This window comes from Cricetulus griseus, chromosome 2 (genome assembly GCF_003668045.3).
Source record: "Cricetulus griseus strain 17A/GY chromosome 2, alternate assembly CriGri-PICRH-1.0, whole genome shotgun sequence".
In the NCBI taxonomy this organism is placed as follows: domain Eukaryota; kingdom Metazoa; phylum Chordata; class Mammalia; order Rodentia; family Cricetidae; genus Cricetulus; species Cricetulus griseus.
In genome coordinates this window covers 432,236,286-432,256,201 of record NC_048595.1, presented here as the reverse complement: position 1 = coordinate 432,256,201, position 19,916 = coordinate 432,236,286, and the positions used below count along the sequence as shown (strand labels likewise).

Genomic DNA, 19,916 nt, shown 5'->3' with positions numbered 1-19,916 from the left:
GAAAGGAGACTGTGGACTTTTTTGTGTGTGTGTCAGTTTTAAGTTATTAGTTTTCAAAATCAGTGCTTTTTAATTGGAAAGACTTGACCAAAAATCTGCAACCTACTTTTGAGACCCATTAAACAAGTTTAATAGGAAAAATCCCCCAAAGAAGTGAGGGCTTAATAGACACAGACATTGTTTTATGAGTGATGTATTCATTATCTCTATCTGCATAGCTGTTCTATGTGGTAGACATCCCTACTTATGAATGTCAATGTTGAGATTTAATGGACTTAGTGAATGGCTGAGCTACATAGCTTGTCCTTTGTAGGAAAGTCTAGGATTGAGCTTAGATGGCCTTACCTCACAGTGCACCTGCCACCTAGAATGTCATTGAAGGCATGAAAGCAGGAGCTGTCTCTAGAAGTTTCTAGATAGTAAGGTGGTAAGAGGGTCGGACACAAAGCCTGGAATCTTCTAATACTAAATGACAGGCAGGGGATAAAAGAACACAGGAATTGCAAGAGAGTATACAGTGATATGAATACAAATAGAATCTTTTCTATATAAAAGAACAAGTAAACAATACTAAACCTAATTCTTCTTAGATGGATACCTTTGCCAATTTAAACTGATATAGAAAAATAATTTAAATTAAGTAATCTATGAGCACCAGAAATTCATTTATTACAATTCTGGGGACTAGAAAATCCAAGACCAAGGGCTAATTCATCATTTGAAAGGTTTCTGTTCTGTGTACATGATCTCATTATGCCCCTCTCTCCCTCCTTCTTCCCTTCCTTCCTTCTTGCCTCCACCTCTGCTGTACCGGGGTTACAGGCATCCATCACCATTCCTGGCTGCCTCATCACATCTTCTTGAGTCCTCCCACAGCAAAGGAGCAAACAAGTCATCTGAGGTCTCCTTTATAAGGACTCAACCAAACTAACTACCTTCGTGAGGGCGGGGACCTCAACACTTAATCCTTTTGCCAAAGACCACATCTCTTAATGTTATCGCACTGGAGATTAAGTTTCAACATATAGATTTTGCTTGTTGGGTGGGGGGACAGGTGGTGGATACAAACATCCAGACCTCAGTAGGGGGTCAGTAAGAACTGATTAGTAGGTACCATGATCTAGGTGATCATGACATCATTGTGATCACAGTGGGTCTTTAATGGGATGATAACAATAGATGCCAGTTTTCAGCAGTTTGGGGTGTGTGGTTGCACAAGGAAGAAGGGACAGGAGGAGAGATCACTCTTTTGAGAAATTTTCTTCTAAGAAGAGAACAGAGACAAGCATGGGAATTGTCTTAGATACAAAACCAAGGAGGGCTTTTACACTTTTTAAGGATGGGTTTTTTAAATGATGAGTTTTATAATGATAGAACCACATATTATTAATATTAACTCGTCAGTAAAGGGGAGACTGAAAATAGAGAGGTCATATTGTCATAAAAGTCCTGGAAAAGGGAGAAGGGACACAATCTACAAAGGAGACTCAGTTATACTTAGGATAAAGAACTCTGGTTGTTGTTGTCTTTTTTTTTTGTCATAGGAAAGAAGAAGAAAATGGCAAGGAGCAAATGGAGTGAGAAAGTTCATTGGATTAATTTAGGAAATTGATGGAGTTCTTGTCTCATTTCATCCATTGTCTCTATGAGGTGGGAGCTGAAGCAATTTTCAGACTGAGAGAGCGAAGATACTTCTAGGGCAGAAATATCACAGAGGTGTAAAATATCCCTTCCAGGGCTTGGGATATAAGGCATGACTAAACGCAGTGTCCACAGGTATTATGTGGTCCAAGATGTCAATGGTGGCTAATGAACATCCTGCATCTGTGCTGCATGGGTCTACAAGCACAGTCCAAAGCTCAGACTGTAGGAAAGGCAAGTAGTTAGGTTGAATTGGAATTCCAGCATGATTGACCACTTCACACTCATTATTTTGGTCATGTTAAATGGAATTCCATTTGTGATTATTAGCACCTCTCTTTTTGTATTAGCTATGTCCCTTCAGAAGGGTGGCTCATCAGAGAGGATGGTCCCGACCAAGCTAAGTCAACCCCTTACCAATGACTGCTACAAGCACAATTAAATGAGGTAGCTCAGGAAATGAGAGGGATTCCTTAGATGTGGACACATTCTCTTGCTTCTAAAATGACACTGAAGTGATAGATGCTTGACTTTTATCTGGGAATGAGGTCCTGCTTGATAGTGATGTTTATGAATTAGCCTAAAGTGAACGAGACATATGAGGATACCACTATGAGAAAGACAGCCTTTGCTATTAATAATGATATTGTACTAGGGCCCTGCTTATTACATGAGATAGCCACATTTGCTTACCATTTACTGAGGAACACATAAGAAAAACGTGACATAAAAGCCATTGGGAGTGTTAACTAAATCCTGCTAGAGGTGATAGACTCTGAAATAGAAGGTGGGAAGGAAAGGAAATTGCTGAAGTCTGATGATAGGAAATGGCTCTGATGTATGCAACAGAAACCAACAACTCTTGGCTCAAAAGACCCAAAGATGTCAAAGAAACAATGTTTTGGCAATAAGAAAGCAATCAAGATGGAGAAAGGAGAGACACATTCAAGTGGACTCATTCAGATAATCCCTAATGTTTCCATTTATAGGTTTTCTTGACCATCTCAGTGACTGAGTATGCAAGTGTTACAGCATCCTGTCAGCAGATGTGGAAGAGGCCTGAGCCCTATTGCCTCCCAGCTGTTTTCTTTTTTTAAATAAGGAAGAAGAATGGCATGTTCCTGAGAACAGTTGTGAGGAGATTTGCTTCATTAGGGAGCTGCAGGTTGTATTTTTCAACCTAAATTCCATGTCAACTGGAGAAGATAGTAATTAGCAAGGCACACACTTGGCTCATTTTTATGCATGGAATAGCCTAAGCTTGATTCACAGAGTGTAACACGGGGTAGTTTCTGTGAAACAGACCATTTTATGTGGGGCATTTACTATTAATGAAAAAATTTGTGCTATGACATTCATAGTCTAACTGCCTGACTGCTCCTGTCTTCCCCATACTTTTCATTGATGTGATTTTATAACAAGTTTTTCTTTTGAAAACAATATCCAATGTTTTATTCATATTTTATGTGAAGTGATGAATATTGGGCTAAGAGGGAAGTTGTGCTGTATTTTTGAGTGGGCCCTTGAATTGTTTGTTCTGACACACACCAAACACGCCAATCTTCCTGCTTCTAGAAAGCTCCTTCTAATTGGCATGTCTTATATCCCATTTCTTAGGGAATTTTTTGGACTGTAACTGATAAATAGGACAAGTAATCTACACAGGCAAAGGCCATTCAGAGTATCTTGGTATTTCCTTGGATTAATGTTGTAAAGGCATGTGGTCTTCTTTCTTTTCAACTGTGTTTTCTTTTTAAAAACTCCTGAATGACCTGCACCTTGATTGTCTAAAATCCTCCCTGTGGTATGTAGTGTACTCAATGCCTTTGCCATCTCCGTCTTCAGCAATTCAGTGATCTGGAAATCTGGAAGCATAGATAGTTTTGGGCTCAGCTCCTCCAGGTGAAAATCTTCTTAGAGATGTCTTCCCTAGGGTGGGAACCCTTAGCAAATATGTTTATGGAGACAAGAAGGCCTGCGCTCTGAAGATAGCCCTACCTGAAACTGAACACAAAGCAGGATTATGAATAACTTGAGTTTAGGATGATAATCTTGTTCTTTTTCCTTCTTTCGATAACCAACTCGACTCAGTGCATTCTAAGTACAGTCTGTTTTTTTTTCAAAGCAGATGTTTTCTACTTTTAAAAGGTTCAATTTTGCATGTACATGATGTAGAAGATATACACGTCAGAGTAAGCAAAGGTATGCTGCAGTAACAACTAACTCCAGAAACCCCACAATTACTTCAGTTAGTTGTTACTGTGTGGTGTTTCCTTTGTTAATCATAGCCACCCAAGAACCTGAATGATAGAAACCCTAATATTATACATAAACTCAATACTGTACATTGCTATGACCACCCAGCTGGAGAGGGAAATGCGATGAATCGTAGGCTAGCTCTTTTCACTGGCCAGACAAATACTCTTGGCCACCCCCAAAGATCAAAAACAGACAGAACAGTGCAAGTCCTAATGTGCCCCAAAGGCTGTGAGTCTGAAGCATGTAAATAGCAGAATGAATGCCCTTTTCAGAAGCAGCACAAATTAACCCTTGAAGAAAGTTTCAGAAAGTAAAAAGAGAAAAACAAATTGTTTTAGTCTGCTTGGGATTCCACAATGAAAATCCAAATCCTGAATGAATGGCTTAAACGATATGAATTTATGTTTACACATTTCTGGTGGTTAGGGAGTCAAAAAGTCCAATGTAGCATCTACTCAATTCCTGGCTTGCAGATGGCTATTCTGACCTGGCTTTTTATAGGTGAATGTGTACAGAAAAAAAACAAACCACCTAAACTATCAGTGTGTCTTTCTATGGGGACACCAACCATATCAGAACTGGGTTCCCACACTTACAAATAAACTAAGATTTGATTTCCTCTTTAGGAACCTATATTAGTTACTTTCCTTATCGCTGTGACAAAATCTCTGACAAAAGTAATTTACAGAAGGAGTTCATTTTGGCTCCTAATTTTATAGGACATAATCCATCCTGGTGGGGAAGCCATGGTGATTTGAGCAGTCCCATTGCTGTCTGGAGTATGAATATTAGCAGATCATAGAGCAGAGACCTTGGTTGAGAACCACGAGTAGATGTAGCTGTTGAAGGCTTGGCTCTAGTGACTTATGTCTGCCCCTAGTCTTCTAAAACAATGTAAGTAGCTGGGGACCAAGCATTAAACTCTGAGAGGACCTTTCAACCCCAAACCAGCCCTACCTCCAAATATATCCATATTGAGAGTTAAAGCTTCTAGCCTGTGTATTGTTACTATAAATCTTTCCTCCAAAAGCTGCCTGAGCCCCACTGCCACGTGTGTGCTTTACGCCAGCCGCCTGCCCAGGTTAGGCCCAAATGAATACATAGAAACTTGTATTAGGTTCAAAGCTGCTTGGCCAATGACTAGGACTTCTCATCTGTTAGCTCAGTCTTAATTATCATAAATCTATATGTGTTTTTTTGTTGTTGTTTTTTTTTGTTTTTTTTTTTTTGGTTTTTTCGAGGCAGGGTTTCTCTGTGGCTTTGGATACTGTCCTGGAACTAGCTCTTGTAGACCAGGCTGGTCTCGAACTCACAGAGATCCGCCTGCCTCTGCCTCCCGAGTGCTGGGATTAAAGGTGTGCGCCACCAACACCCGGCAAATCTATATATAAGACTTATCTTATCGGACGCCTTAATGGTGTCCCTCCTTGTCAGTGGATCACATTGTGCTGTAGGAGTGGAGGGGAAAGAGGGCACTTCCTGTTTCTCCTTCGCTTAAATATGAGTCTCCTTGCTATGTCACTTCCTGCCTGGATCATCACTTTTCTACTACATTTCCCAGAATCCTCTTTGACTCCTAGTCCTGTCTAACTTGCTGTCTCATTGGCCAAACAGTATTTTATTTAACTATCAATAAGATAAACATACACAGTACATTCCCCCATCATCTCCTCTTTTCTGTCTAAATAAAAGAAGGATAACTTATCTTTTATAATAACTGAAGAAAACTATAACCATAACTATCTGTCTTCAACTCTATCAAAGACCACAGAAGGATAATATATAAACTATAGAATTGACAGAGGCATCTTGCTACCTGGACAGTCACCCAAAGTTCCTCTGTAATGTTGGGGCATCCATCTTCAGCTCATAGGCCACAGTGTGTCTAGCACACTTCTCCATTTTAACAGGAACCCTTCAGTACTGTCTTGTTTTGTAAGTTTAGCAGTCACTTTCTTGTGGGTCCTTCATGTCCAGTTTATTCAGCAACAAACAGTCCAGACAAGAGCAGTTTCTTGCCCAAATGCCTAATCTTGCCATGTTGAAAGAAAACTCCATAACGAGTTTCTTTGATGCCCATCCTCCTTTCTGATGTAATTGGTGTGCTAGGAGCAGTTGTGTCTCACTGCCAAGAAAAACCCTAAACCATTTAAATGCCATATTCCTGTAAGTCTTTGAAAGGTTTGAAGAATACCTAACCATCTCAAATTCATCTCTATATCTAGAAAACCTAACTAACCTAATTATAAGTTCTGACTATTATAGGTAAAAGATCTGTATAAACACAATACCTAAACAAGAGGAGACATATACATATCACAAAATTGACCTTAAAGTTGTATCAATAAATGAAAATCTATACCAATGCAAAGTATTCATTCCTATATCCTATTTCCCTTTTCTTTCTTTAAAAAGAGATTGACTCTGCTCATTATCATTTATAACTAACCCCATTTAAATGAAAACAAACATTTATAAACAATATTTGGGAATATGGGCGTTGTAGGGAGTCACCCTAGCCCCGCCCAATAGTCCTGGGGCAGGTACCAGGTGGACCCGGGGACTCGCCCATAAGGGCGTGGTGAAGGAAAGCCGGGATGACGTAAGGGAGCTTCTTAAGGGGCTGCACGTGGGGACGCGGGCCCCTTTGTTCTGGCCGCGCTGGCTGGGTTCTTAATCTAGCTCTGGCCTGTGTTTCACCCTGCTGTCCTCTGAAATAAAGAGACCTTAATCCAATAGGGCGTCGTTCTTTTTAAACTGTTTCCTGCTGATTGGGACGATGTTCATACACAATAGGGATCATGATAAAACATAGAAACCTGACCAAGTCCTTGTTTCTGTAGTCTGTAAGGCTGTATCGTCTCAGCTTTAGGGGGTCTTGCTTGATTATACCATATTAGTCTGGAAGGAATCCACAGCTCTTCATTTTTTGTGGAAATACAAGCAAAACCTTTATTTCTAAGTAGCCTGTCCTTAAACTTAAATTTTGAAGTTAGAGCATTGTTTAAATGTATAAGTTGGATTAATTTAGCAGTATTTATAATCAAAAGTATTTTAGCAGTAGTAATTCTTTCCTCGGCAATCAAACAATTTAAAGACAACAGTATGGCATTTAGTATCTAGATTCTCTGTGCATTTTTCTTCTCTAGGTGGCTTTTTTTACTATTTTACTTTTATTTCCTTTTGTTTCTTTTTTCCCCGAGACAGGGTTTCTCTGTGGATATCTGCCTGCCTCTGCTTCCTTTAGCAAATCCTACCGGCGTTGGCCACCACAACCGGCTACTGTATTTCCTCCTGTTACTTTTTCTCTCACAAGCCTGCATATATTTTTAAATGTAGTGTAAACTTTTAGAGTTTTTTTTTTATCTGGATCTGTCTTTATCATCTTGGGAGTGCTGAGTCTAAACCCCAGAAGCACCGGGATGGCGCGAGCATGAGGAAGCTGCTCCCATGCCACTCAGCGGCCCGACAGGGCAGGCTGTGGCAGCAGGTTTACCTTTTTCTCTGGGAATCTTGGGGCATGGAGTAAAAAATGAGGTTTGACAGATGGATGTCTTTCACTTTGCAGAGCTTGGAAATTTGAAATATGTGCATCATACTATAGATACATTCTCAGGGTTCCAATGGGCTACTGCTCTTAACTCTGAAAAAGATGATTCTGTTATTACACACTTGCTAGAGGTGATGTCAGTTATGGGTATACCTGCACAAATAAAAACTGACAATGCTCCAGCATATGTCTCTACAAAATTGGAACAATTTTTCAAATATTATAACATAAAGCATGTTACTGGTATACCACACAATCCTACAGGACAAGCAATGGTTGAGAGATCTAATAGAACACTTAAGGAGATGCTCAACAAACAAGCTTGGAAGACTAAACCCCCCAAACATAGGTTGCATAATGCTTTATTAACACTAAACTTTCTTAATGCCAATAAAAAAGGACAAACAGCTACAGAAAGACACTGGACTCGGAAAAAAACTGCTGAACTCAATCAGCAGGTATACTTCAAAGATGTACTAACCCCTGTATGGAAACCAGGACATGTGTTACATTGGGGTAGGGGTTTTTCATTGGTTTATACAGGAGAAGAAAAACTTTGGATACCATCAAAGTTGATCAAGATTCGAGTAAAAAAGGAAAAACCTCTCGACGAGGACAAATGACAGGTATTCTACTAAGGTATATCTTATAAACTAAATAGAACCCCCCCCCCAAAGGAAAGGGAAGTGTTTTGCTTTTATCTTCACAGGAAAACTCATCTCCAGAAGGCAAAGGACACTGCATGGGTAGATACTTAAGAAGAGAAGGTAGCTATAACCATCAAATAAAAGGAATGTGCCATACGGTAAACTTTACTACTGTCTCTCGGAGAACTCTATTTCTCTTCATTTCCTAGTCCCTATTCAATTAAACCAATGCTGGATTTAGAGGTGGATTTGGCTTTCCTCCTTTAAAATCCAAGCACATTATTTAACTAAACTTTAGTGTTTCTGTATTGTATCAAGAAGCCAATTGATGTAATACAGACTAAAAGAAGAATTTGGGGACTGTCTTTGTCTTTTCTTGGATCTTTCTCTCAAGGTGTACACCCTCTCATAATTGTCATGCTCTCATGGTTGCATTCCCCAGCATGTGTACCTATACAAGCAAACATTTCTCTGCTAACTGTTTATATTTGAGTCCCACACAGCCAATGAAGATCTGCCTGACAGCAATCCCTGGACACCCTGGAAAGAAAATGGGCCACACCTCCTCAATTGCACTGGATCCAACTTGCTCCATTTCAAGTGACACTCTGGCCAAAGCTTCCGATACTGACTTCAATCAAGTTGAGGATTTCAAGCGAGATCTTCTATCAAGAGAATCCCATCTAGCATGGACTGGATACAATCCATTCAAGACTTTCACTATACTAACATTTTCTTCCTACAGGACCCCACAAGGCTGTCGTTGTCCCATTTCAGCAGGAAGTAATTTGGAGGATGCTACGCCCCCTACCCCCATTGTTGACACTTAGGATAGTGTATATACCTAGTTAGGGATAGATTCCTATTGTTTATGGTTGGGATTGGAAGGAGGTGTTCAGGCTTGGATACCTCTCTCAGATGACTTTAGGGTTTAGTTAACATAGATAGTTAGGATGTGACATAAGCAGATTGTTGTATCTTCTTATATTTTCCTTTATGATTGTTAATTTTGGATACTTTACACTGTTAAGTTTTAATCCTCTTTTAGACTAAAAGGGGAATTGTAGGGGAAGCTGTAGCCATGCCTACTTAGGGGCTGGCTACAGGTGTGCCTGACCACGCTTGCAAGGGCATGGTCAGGGTGACGTAGAGCGAGATTTGAAGGGGACTGCGTCTCTCTTTTGGTTTCACTTTTGTGCTTGCGTACAGACGGATGCCACGTCGGCTGGCTAGGTTGCTCTGTAAGTAAGGTTTTTCCCTATTAAATACCCTCATATTTCCACCTGACTCCATATTGGTAATTTCCCACTATAGTGTATCTTGAGGTATGCAAACGTCCAGCCCACAACTCGAATATCAATTGTAGATGTAATTTCAGTAGCCGGGAGGATTGACTAAATGTAGAAATTATTTTCACAACAAATAGTTGTGTAATATGGTTCACTTCTAATACTTGTTTGAGCTTGAAAGAATTTAAAGCAATTCAAAGCCAGAGGAGAAAACTGACAAGAAACTGATTTCCCAGGGACCCCATAAGTCCTGATGTAGATCCTGGGGAATGGGACTAGGTATTCCCTGCCCACTGGGAAGCAGAAGAAAAGCCATATGAGTAGACCTGTGACACAGTCCACTGTGACAAGAGGACAGAAAATCTTTGCCCAGTGGATTAGAGAAGGGCAAGGAAATGCAATGTTCATCTATGAGAGCAACAGACTCCCATGAAAAACTGTGACTTTCATTCTGCCTTCCAGACTGGTACATCCAGACACACACTGCAGGATTCTAAGCAGGGGAATTAACACAAAATCTTGTCTAAGTCATAAGCATCCCTGGGTCCTTAGCAGAATGAGGGGCACATTACTTCTTAAGGAACTGCCATAATCCCGTAGGAAGTAGCTTGGCATCTCATCTAAAACAGAAATACCTTAATAGGTTAGTGACATTGCCTGTGGGAATTTTCTACACATGTTATATACCCACATCTGCATGTCTGTACATACATCCAGCTGCCACCATAATAGTTTTACTTGTGGAGAGCAACATTTTCTGCAGGGTAATGTGACTAGCACCTACTATCAAAAATAACAGTGAATAATCTGAAGCATAAGGGGAATTTAGGGATGGATAAGCCATGAAAATGTTGCCCAATAAGAAACAATCAAGGTTAGCCAAAGTGACCCAGTGAGACCTGCGTCTTGAAAACAAACAACAAAAACCAAATGATACTGTTCTCCCTAGCATTTTGTAAAAACACACTAAATGTAAATGTAAAACCCTGAGTGTAAAATCATTTCCGTTTGATTGATTTTTGCAGGTGTTTCTCTTAGAAAAGAGGCTTCCAGACCTTATCACATCAATGCCCTTCCCATCAACGCCTCACGGTTATCTCTTTCAGGTCTAATTAAAGTCAGAGAATGGTTGTTCTCTGCAGAGCATCCTGTGGGAATTTTTTCAAACGGATGATGCATCTGTGTGTTGCTTGGATGAGTTCAGCGTCACTATGTCTCTCAGGATGAACAGCAAAGGCGCCAGTTTGCTGGAAAAAGATGCAGTTCCTTTTCAGAATTCTGAGTAGTTACGTCGGAGGTCCTCTAACCCTTCATCACAACTCACAACCTTTCTTTGGACAGGTGGGCATCTTTCTGCCTCCAGAAATAGCTGGCTTTATTATTACTATTATTATTATTATTATTATTGTTGTTGTTGTTGTTTTTATTTTGGAATGTTTTAGAGAAAACTAGACATTTCCTTCTCTTTCTGGTAGGTTCTATCTGGTTGAGGGCTCATCCAAAATGAAAATTGGGCAGAATACAGGTGTTTTTTATGATAAAATTCTTAAGACCCCCACAGAGCTTCTTTAGTACTGAACCCAGGCTTGCAGGCTCATAGAACTGACTTCCTTGCTCAGTTCTAAAGTAAGAAATTAGAATAGCAAATGCTGGCTCTTGGCTGGATACTGAGCTTGTGGAAAGTATTTCTATCCCATATCAGTATTTCTTGTTCTCTACCCCTCTCTTAGCATGTAGGAAATTATTCCTCATCCTCCTCTTGGAAGTTAGTTAGAACCAAATGACCAGCTAGAGGGCTGTTGCAGCAGTAGTGGTGTGACTGTTATGGGGTAAGGTAGCAAAGACATCGTAGTCTACACTCTAAGGAGTCCAACTCCAGGTCAAAATTCCATGTGTGTCCAATAGCTCAGAGCCAAATACAGGCAAATGCAAGGCTACATAGCAGTAGGGAGAAGCTGCCTTCTTCACCCCAGTCTTAGCACACACAGAGTTTTTATCCTTTGAAGGAAGTTGTATTGAAGGATCAGGCTCCCCTTTCCCTCCTAGTGCTATTGGGCTTCTGCCATGCATATCTGCATCTTAGTCTAAACAGCTCCATTGAGAGCATCCAAAATGAGTAAGGTATTAAAGACCCATTCTGACCCAATGGCTTCTCACTCCTCAACTCTTCTGACCTCTCTTCCAGTTCCCAGGTCTATACAATTCCAGGAGCCTTTGTAGGATCCTTTCCCGAAGTCCTGCCCTGTCAACTATGATGCATGTCACCCGATTCTTACCTGAAACTCATCTCTGTTATAAAAAATTAATGAAGGAACACCATGAGAACCAACCTTTTCTGCCTAAGATCTTGCTTTGTTACAATGATGAGCAAACAAAGGGTTGATTGCTTCTTTCAGTTTGTTTTCCCGTCTTACTTGACCTCTTCCATACATACAGCATCACTAAGACTCTACCTTCCCAGGCTGGGTGGAGGTGCCACAAGACTGAAACATTCGTCTGGCAGAAAACAGTAACCACAGTGATTTTCTCAGCTCCAAAGCAGAATTTGGATGCTGATTTTACTATAGCATTATCAAAGCTTAACCTAAGGGAATTATGCACCAAACTGGAAGGAATAATACTTACCATTTCAGGGTTATGCTTAGGTCTAAGGTGGCAAGAAGGTTAAAAAGATAATTGTTTCAGGGATTTTTTTTTGTTCAAGGCAGAGGTCATAAAGGACCCCATGTTTAATGGGGCTCAATGAATGCCCAGCTCTCTAAGGCCTTCCAATTATATTTGTTACTCTTTACAAAGGACAAGAGAAAGGAGGGGCATGACAGAAAGATGAGAGTGTTGATAAGACAATGTTGGTCCCTTTGGAGAAGAAAGAAAAATACCAAGAGTGAATAATGAGCAGACCCAACCCTGACATGATGTTCATTTTGTTACTGTACCAGGTAGGCCACCCAGTTTGGTGGAGCTGGTAAAGGTGGTATAGAGGTAATGAGAGTTTTAGTTATGGCTTCAAGGTCAATGGCACCAGATAGAATTTATACTTTGCTTCTTTAACATTTAACAGTCTGAAGGAAACAAAATCAGAGTCTTAGCAAAGTCATTCCCAGCTGGGTTAATTCTCCTATAAGACATAAGCGGGTTTGAGTGATGGAACCGGTAGACTGTAGAGAACCCCGAGATCTTCCACTCCTAGGAGCTAATACATCTGTTAGGGAATAGAAATGACACGTCCATTCCTCAACTGCAGGGGTTGTCAGCTGTTTACTGCTAGTGGCTGCATCTCTCACTGGAATAGTCAGGGATAAGAGATCTTTCTCAGCTAACATTATGTATTTCCCCCAGTGGATGCTCCAGAGCTAATGACAAGGGGAAGCAGAAATTTAAAGTCCTGGGCCCTATTCTCAAGTCATAATACCCCTAAAAGGCACCCCTGCTCCAGAGCCCCTATGGCCTAGATTCAGGCCACCAGTGCTGACCAGTTTCTCTATTTGTCACACCCTGCCTTCTTCATTTTCACCCATGTCTATCTCCTGTGACTATTTCCTAACAAACCTGCACACATTTTCCCATGCTAATGTTTGGTCCCAAGAAATTCAACCTAGGGCACTCTCCTTTTGGCCTTCCATGCTCCCTGCCTGGATCTGAGGAGTAGACAGACACAGTGAGTATAGTATGTCCCCTGTATTTCAAGTTAGTGTTTCTTGTGACTTCTGAGGTAGAAAAGGAGTATAAGGAGAGCATGTGAAACCTAAGGGAATTATGCACCAAACTGGAAGGAATAATACTTACCATTTCAGGGTTATGCTTACCTCTGCTGATGCAGAGGCCATGGATAACTGGACTCCACTGAGCCCGTCCATGTTTAGGGAACTTATGCCATCAGCTCCTGTGTGGTTAGTGCTCTGTCTTTCCTTCTTTCTGTGCTCTGCCCCAGACTACCACCAATTGTGGCGCCTTGGCCATTACTATTGTGGTATAGTGTTGCTATTAGTGAAGCACCTTTCTCCCTAGTAGGAGTAATCTGAATTTTATTTTCTCAGAAGGGAGAGTTCCTTCTGGAAAGAAATGTATTGACACAAAGTCCTAGGCCCTTTAAAAATCCTCGATACCACTGCTGAGAGAGTGAGATACCCTGGCTCTCAAGTATAGTCTTTCCTTTAAAGCCCTCTGATAGATGGACTTTCTGGGGCACAGAGTTAACTCAGCTTATTTCTTACCCAAATATCTCTAAGCACATGTAGATAAAAGAATGAACCCTCATTTTTATTTTATTTTTAACTTAGTGAAGTGGTTATAATGATTTTTTTCTCTAATAGTTAAGAACCTTGTCTCAAAGAAATCATTTCTTTTTCACAGAAGAGTCCTGTGAATGTAGAAGGCATACAGAAGGCATTGAGGTGAACATGTGATAACCACTTGACAGTTCTGAAAATCTGCTTCATAGATGTCTACCATAGCATATTTAAACTGTTAGCTTTCTTTAAAAATAGTATGTGTGACACAAAGCTTGCTTAAAATAGCAGATTCGTCAAGGTCTTCTAAAATTAATATTAAGCATTTTATCTATAGATTGAAATATCTTGTCTATGTTAAATAAATTAAGTAAATAAATAAATGCAAGTGTTCTGAATTACCCGACTTTGGGTGACTTGTGATATAAAATGAAAAATATCTGAAATAGAAGTTGACCAAGACCTTCATTTTGAACATGGGGAAATACTTTATTTTCTTAACTGGAGGAACTTGGTGAGCTTCCTTCCACAGAAGCACAACTTGGTGAGACTCTTTCTTGCGGATCACTGTGCTGGCTTTTTCTTTTTAATGGCCTTCGTGGGCTTTTCTGGTCACATGCAGATCCTGTTCAATCTCCAGGCAGAAAGCAGTAAGTGTTCCCTATGGCAGCTCCCATTGTTTGGCACTCAGGGCATTTCCTCTGGGGGCTGCCTGTGAAGCTTTGAGAAGGAAGAGTGAGAGCTGTGAAGATGATAGACGTTACCCCGTTGAGGGGAGCTTTGACTCTATTAATATGTAGTAAATTGGAAAATGGTGGCAATAGAAAGCTTGCTTTGAGTTTCAAATCCTTTTCATCTCTTAAAATAAAACAAAACTACAAAAATGAGATTCCCCCCTCAAACTGTGTTAAATATACAAGTTGTGTGAAGATGAAACAATATTGATGAAAGAAAGGTTGATAGTTTTTTTGGGGGGATACCCTGTTTAAAAATTTAAAAGAAACTTGCCTCCCTTTTCAACTGTAAATAGTTTGGACCATTCCTCTTGATTTCCCCTTTGTACATTCATTTCCATTTCATTTTAGGGATTTTTCCTGAGATCACTTGGACCTCTGTGGTGGCATTTTCACTGACCCATTTCTCAGCCATGGCATAGGAGCTGAAAACTGCTGGCCCTTCACATAACCCTCTGAACTGTTTTGTTTGAGAACTTCTGACCTGTAGACACTTGGAACGCGAATGTCCTAGGATAGAACACAAAACAATATCCCCCTAAACACAAACACACCACAACTGGATGGTGTTTCTACAAACTGTCTTGAGTGAGAACCAGAGGCATTTGAGTTTGAAGCTCTTATTATTCACCATGAGATTAGCTCTGCCTAGCATATATAAAGATACAGAATTAGCAGGAGATTCAAAGTAAGAGCCATCTTGCTCACATAACTGATTCTGTTGGGGTATGTGGAGACATTGGGTGCAAGGGAAAGGAAGCCTGAAGAGATCAATCACATTAATAACAGACCTCTTTATAACACATTTCTAAAGGAAGACAATTGCTTTCTGCATCCCACAAATATAGCCATGATCATAAACTCAAGTGCTAGCATCACGCTAGATGAAGAAACAGTACATGCGGTGTTTACATGAATGGATGCTTGAACAAGTTTGCCTGGTTAAAATATGGCCCCATTATGTGCTATGTGTGGAAGCTTCCTGGTCATAGAGAAATAAATCTCTCATTGGTTCTACATGCTTTTTGGAAGGACTAACAAAATAAGCAGATACCAAGGCTTTAGAACAATTTTTGCAACTCAGTACGACTAACATCTGGCTACTACTGTCAGCTTGCTAATAAATCAAACATAAATAAAACTATTTTCTAGGGATTGTGGTAGAGCCTGAATATTCAGCTGTAAACAAAATCCATGGACATTTTCCAAGAAGGTAAGACTCTTGTTTCAGAGAGTTTTCTGAGCCCACACTAACTTTTGAGACCCTGAAGATCAAAGGACCTTCTCCGGCTGATCACCATTATACAGCTGGAAGTTTGTGTTGGGTACCACTTTGCCTTGTTATTGTAGTTTTAACAACCCTCACCTACACTTCTGAGTACAATTCTTTATTCTCTTCTCTTATAGCAACTAATCTGTCTCTTCCACATAAAGGGACTGAATTGTGCTGAGTCTAAAATTATGACAGTTTGTTTTCTCACTTTGATCCAGTCCAGGACTGGTTTGAAAGGCCTCATAGGAAGGTACATCTGAGACATGTAGTTTTCACACTCTCGCTGTACGTTAGCGCAAACAGGCCCAAGAGCACTGATGCGCTCAAGATTGCACAGTCTGTCTCAGAGGATAAAGAGGAAAGAAGCTTCAGATGGGAAATGGGCCCATGGCTGTCCCTCAGGACTCTTCCCACTACATTCCTGCTTCCACACTGGATGACTCAAATAGGGTCATGCTTCATCTATAGCCTTTTCCATAAAAGGCAAATTTATTTTCCTGGACATCATATGGGAAAAGAAAAATGCCAGTGGGGTCATGTCACATATTATCTTTATGCCTGTTTTATTATTCTACCCATTCCAGAAGTGAGATCCTCTCTATTTAAAGCTACGCCTTTGAAGCTATACAGTGCTAGAAACAGAACCTGCCCATGTTATATGGAGCTTAGGGCAAGGACCAGCATTTAACATGAGGAATGAAAGCATCTCTCTTCCTATCTAATGTCATTTCTTTACAAATACTGTTGATAAACACTATTGTAAAGAAATCAACAGAATTTGGAGATGTGTTTGTTTTTATAATGAAATATTGTTTGCTTTGCTCACAAGACACTTGAAACCGATGTTTTAAAGATAGCATTAGATAACTCAGTTTACATATTGACTTCATAAAACTACTAATTCTGGGGACATGACCTAATTTTATATGTGCATCAAGCTCTTCTTGGATCTTCTGGAATGTTCCATCAGATAAGTGAACATGTTCTTTCTTGGGAAGTCTCTGTTGGCCTGACACTGATATCTTTGTAACCAACTTTGGCTGATTTCCTGAATTTAGTCAATGGTAGCTCAATCTTTCATATGAGGAAAGTGGCCAGAATGTAGACATTGCTAACTTGCACACTTTTTAAAATAATTTTTTATATATACTGTATCTTGATCATATTCTTTCCCTTCCCCTAACTCCTCCAAAATCCTTTCAAACTCTCTTCCCACCCAGATTTATAACCTTTTCTCTAAAAATATACATCAAAACCCAGAAACAAAGCTCAAAACAAATAAGACAAAAATATTAAAACAAAAAGTACACAAAACAAAACATGGAATCCATTTTGTGTTGGCCTGGATCATGGGGACTATCTTGGAGTGTGGTTGGGATCCACCTAGTGACACTCCATTGGAGAAAACTGATTTTCTCTTTCCTACCAGGTATTATTTGCAAATGGCTTTTTGGTTAGGGGTTAGACTTTGTGTCCACTTCCTCTTCTCAGTGCTGGGATTTAGTTTTGCCTTGTGTCTCTGGTATCTCAAGGACTTTTATCATGAAGGGATGTTGGATTTTGTGAAAGGCCTTTTCTGCATAAAATGAGATGATCATGTGGTTTTGTCCTTTAATATGTTTTATTTGACAGATCATTTTTATTGATTTATATATGTTGCATTTCTAGGAGGAATCCAACTAGATCATAGTTCTTAGGTTTTGTTTACCAGCATTTTACTGAGAATTTTTACATATATAGTCATAAGAGATACAGTTCTATAATTTTCTTTTTTATTGGGTCTTTATGTGGTTTTGGTAATAGGATAATAGTGACTTTGTGAGAAAGAATTAAGAATTGTTTCCTTAGTTTCTATTTAGTAGAATAATTTCAGGAATATTGGCATTGGTTCTTCTTTGGAAGTCTGGTAGAATTCTGTGCTGTGCTATGTTAGTTGGTGGATTCTTTTTTTTTTGTTTTTTTTTTTTTTTTTTTTTTGAGACAGGGTTTCTCTGTGGCTTTGGAGGCTGTCCTGGAACTAGTTCTCAAACTCACAGAGATCCGCCTGCCTCTGCCTCCCGAGTGCTGGGATTAAAGACGTGCGCCACCACTGCCCGGCTGTTGGGGGATTCTTAATTACTGCTTCCATTTCACTAGGAGTTATAGCCCTGATTTCCTTTTTATTTTCTCTTGATTTAACTCTGGTAGGTTGTATATATCAAGGGATTCTCTCACATGTTCCAGTTTGGCAGAATGCATATTTTTAAAGTTATGTCTTATAGTCTCCATTTTTTCTCAGTCTGTTTTAATGTCTGTTTTCATCTCTAATTTTCTTAATTTGCATCTTTTGCTTCTGTATTTAGGCTAAATGTTTGTCAATCTTGGCTCTTCTTAAAGAATTAACTCTTCTCATTGTTGATGCTGTTTCTATGTCATTGATTTCAGCACTATGTTTGATCACTTCTTCCTGTCTACTCTTCTTGCTTATGATTTCTTCTTGCTTTCCTAGAGTATTCAAGTGTATTGTTAAGTTCTTAGTATGACATCTCTTCAGTTCTTTTACATAGGCACTTTCTCTCAGAAGCTTCGTTTTAGAACTGTCTTCATTGTGCCCCTCAGTTTTGGGTATATTATGCTTTCATTTCGTTCAGTTCTAAAAAGTTTTAAATTTCAATTTTGATTTCTATTTTGATCCAGTTTTCATGTAAGTAGTGAGTGGCTCAGCTTTCATGAGTTTGTATACTTGTCATTACTATTGATGCTGATATCTAGCTTTAATCCATGATGGTCAAATAGAATGCAGAGTATTGTTTCCATTCTCCTATATCTTTTTTGTGTTCTACTTCTTTGTGTTCTAACACACTCAATTTTTTTAGAAAATTCCATTGAATGCTGAGAAAAAGTATATTCTTTAGTTTTGGGGTGTAATGTTCTTTGATGTCTGTTAGGTCCATTTGATTTATGATGTTATTTAACTTCAGCATTTCTCTGTATAGCTTTTGTCTGTATAATGTCTTTTGGTGAGAATAGTGTATAGAAGTCTCCCAATATCACTATGTTAGGATCAATATGTGATTTTAGTTGTAGTAGTATTTCTTTTATGAAATTGGTTGCTCCTGTGTTCAGTGCACAAATGATTAGAGTTGTAATATCCTCTTGGATTTTTCCTTTAATGGCTATGCTGTACTCTTTCATATCTCTTCTGACCAATTGCTTTAAATCTATTTCGTCTGATAGTAAAATAGATAAGCCTGCTTTCTTCTTGGTTCCATTTGCTTGATTTCAGTACCCTAACATGATGTCTGTCCTTGATTGTGAGTTGTAGTTATTGGATTCAGCAGAAAAATGGATCCTATTTTTTAATTCAACATGTTTTATATTAAAATTATTTATTTATTTTTTTGGCATTTAAAAAATTTTAAATTTATTCTTCTCTCATCCCAACCAGTTTCCCCTTCGTTTACTCCCCCAGTTCCCTTCTTCCCTCCCCTCTGTCCCAATCTACTCCTCCTCCATATCCTTTCCAAAAAGAGCAGGCCTCCCAGGGCTATGAACTAAACATGGTATTACAAAGATACAATAAGACTAGTCACAAACACTCATATCAGGGCTGGGCAAAGCAACCTAGTAGGACAAAAAGGATTCCAAGACTAGGCGAAAGAGTCAGAGACATCCCCACTCTCACTGTTAATAGTCCCACAAAACAACAAATAACAATCATAACACAGATGCAGAAAACCTAGTGCAGATCTATGCAGGTTCCATGATTGGTTCTTCAGTCTCTGCGAGCCCTTTGAGCCCTGCTTTGTTGATTCTGTAGGGCTAGGTCCTACAATTCTTCCTCCCTATTTTCACAAGGTTCTTGGAGCTCCAATGGGAGGGACCCAGTGGAGATCTTCAATTTGGGCTCTCACTCCACCTAATGTTTGGCTGTGGGTCTCTGCATCTGCTCCCATCAACTGCCAGAGGAAGCCTCTCTGATGACATTAATCTAATATGTTAGTCTGTGTCTTTTTATTGGTTGTAATTGAGATGGCCCATGTTGAAAGTTACTGGTTCCTGCTATTTTGTTGTTGTGGTATTTTTCTTTCTTTTGGTTAAGAAGTATTAAGAGTCTCTATTAACTCACATCCTCTTATTTATGGAGTCTGGGATTTCTTTTTCAAAGCTATTCATTAGTAAACAAAGACAGAGGAATATCTCAATTGAGTCTAACACTCTTTTCACTGGCCTGGTTTACTGGGGCTTCATTTGGCTCAGAGATATTAACAGATTCAGTACTGAAAGCATATTTGACAACTTTTTAAAGTTGTTT

At 39.5% G+C, this 19,916-nt stretch overlaps 1 long non-coding RNA gene across 1 annotated transcript; it reads left to right on the top strand.

The window, feature by feature from the left end:
• The first annotated feature begins 9,297 nt into the window (after positions 1-9,297).
• LOC103163536 lies at positions 9,298-13,998 on the top strand. The gene is made up of 3 exons (XR_004768057.1): positions 9,298-9,338; positions 10,493-10,727; positions 13,740-13,998. It is a non-coding gene; the product is annotated as an uncharacterized LOC103163536 (long non-coding RNA).
• Positions 13,999-19,916: the final 5,918 nt, after the last annotated feature.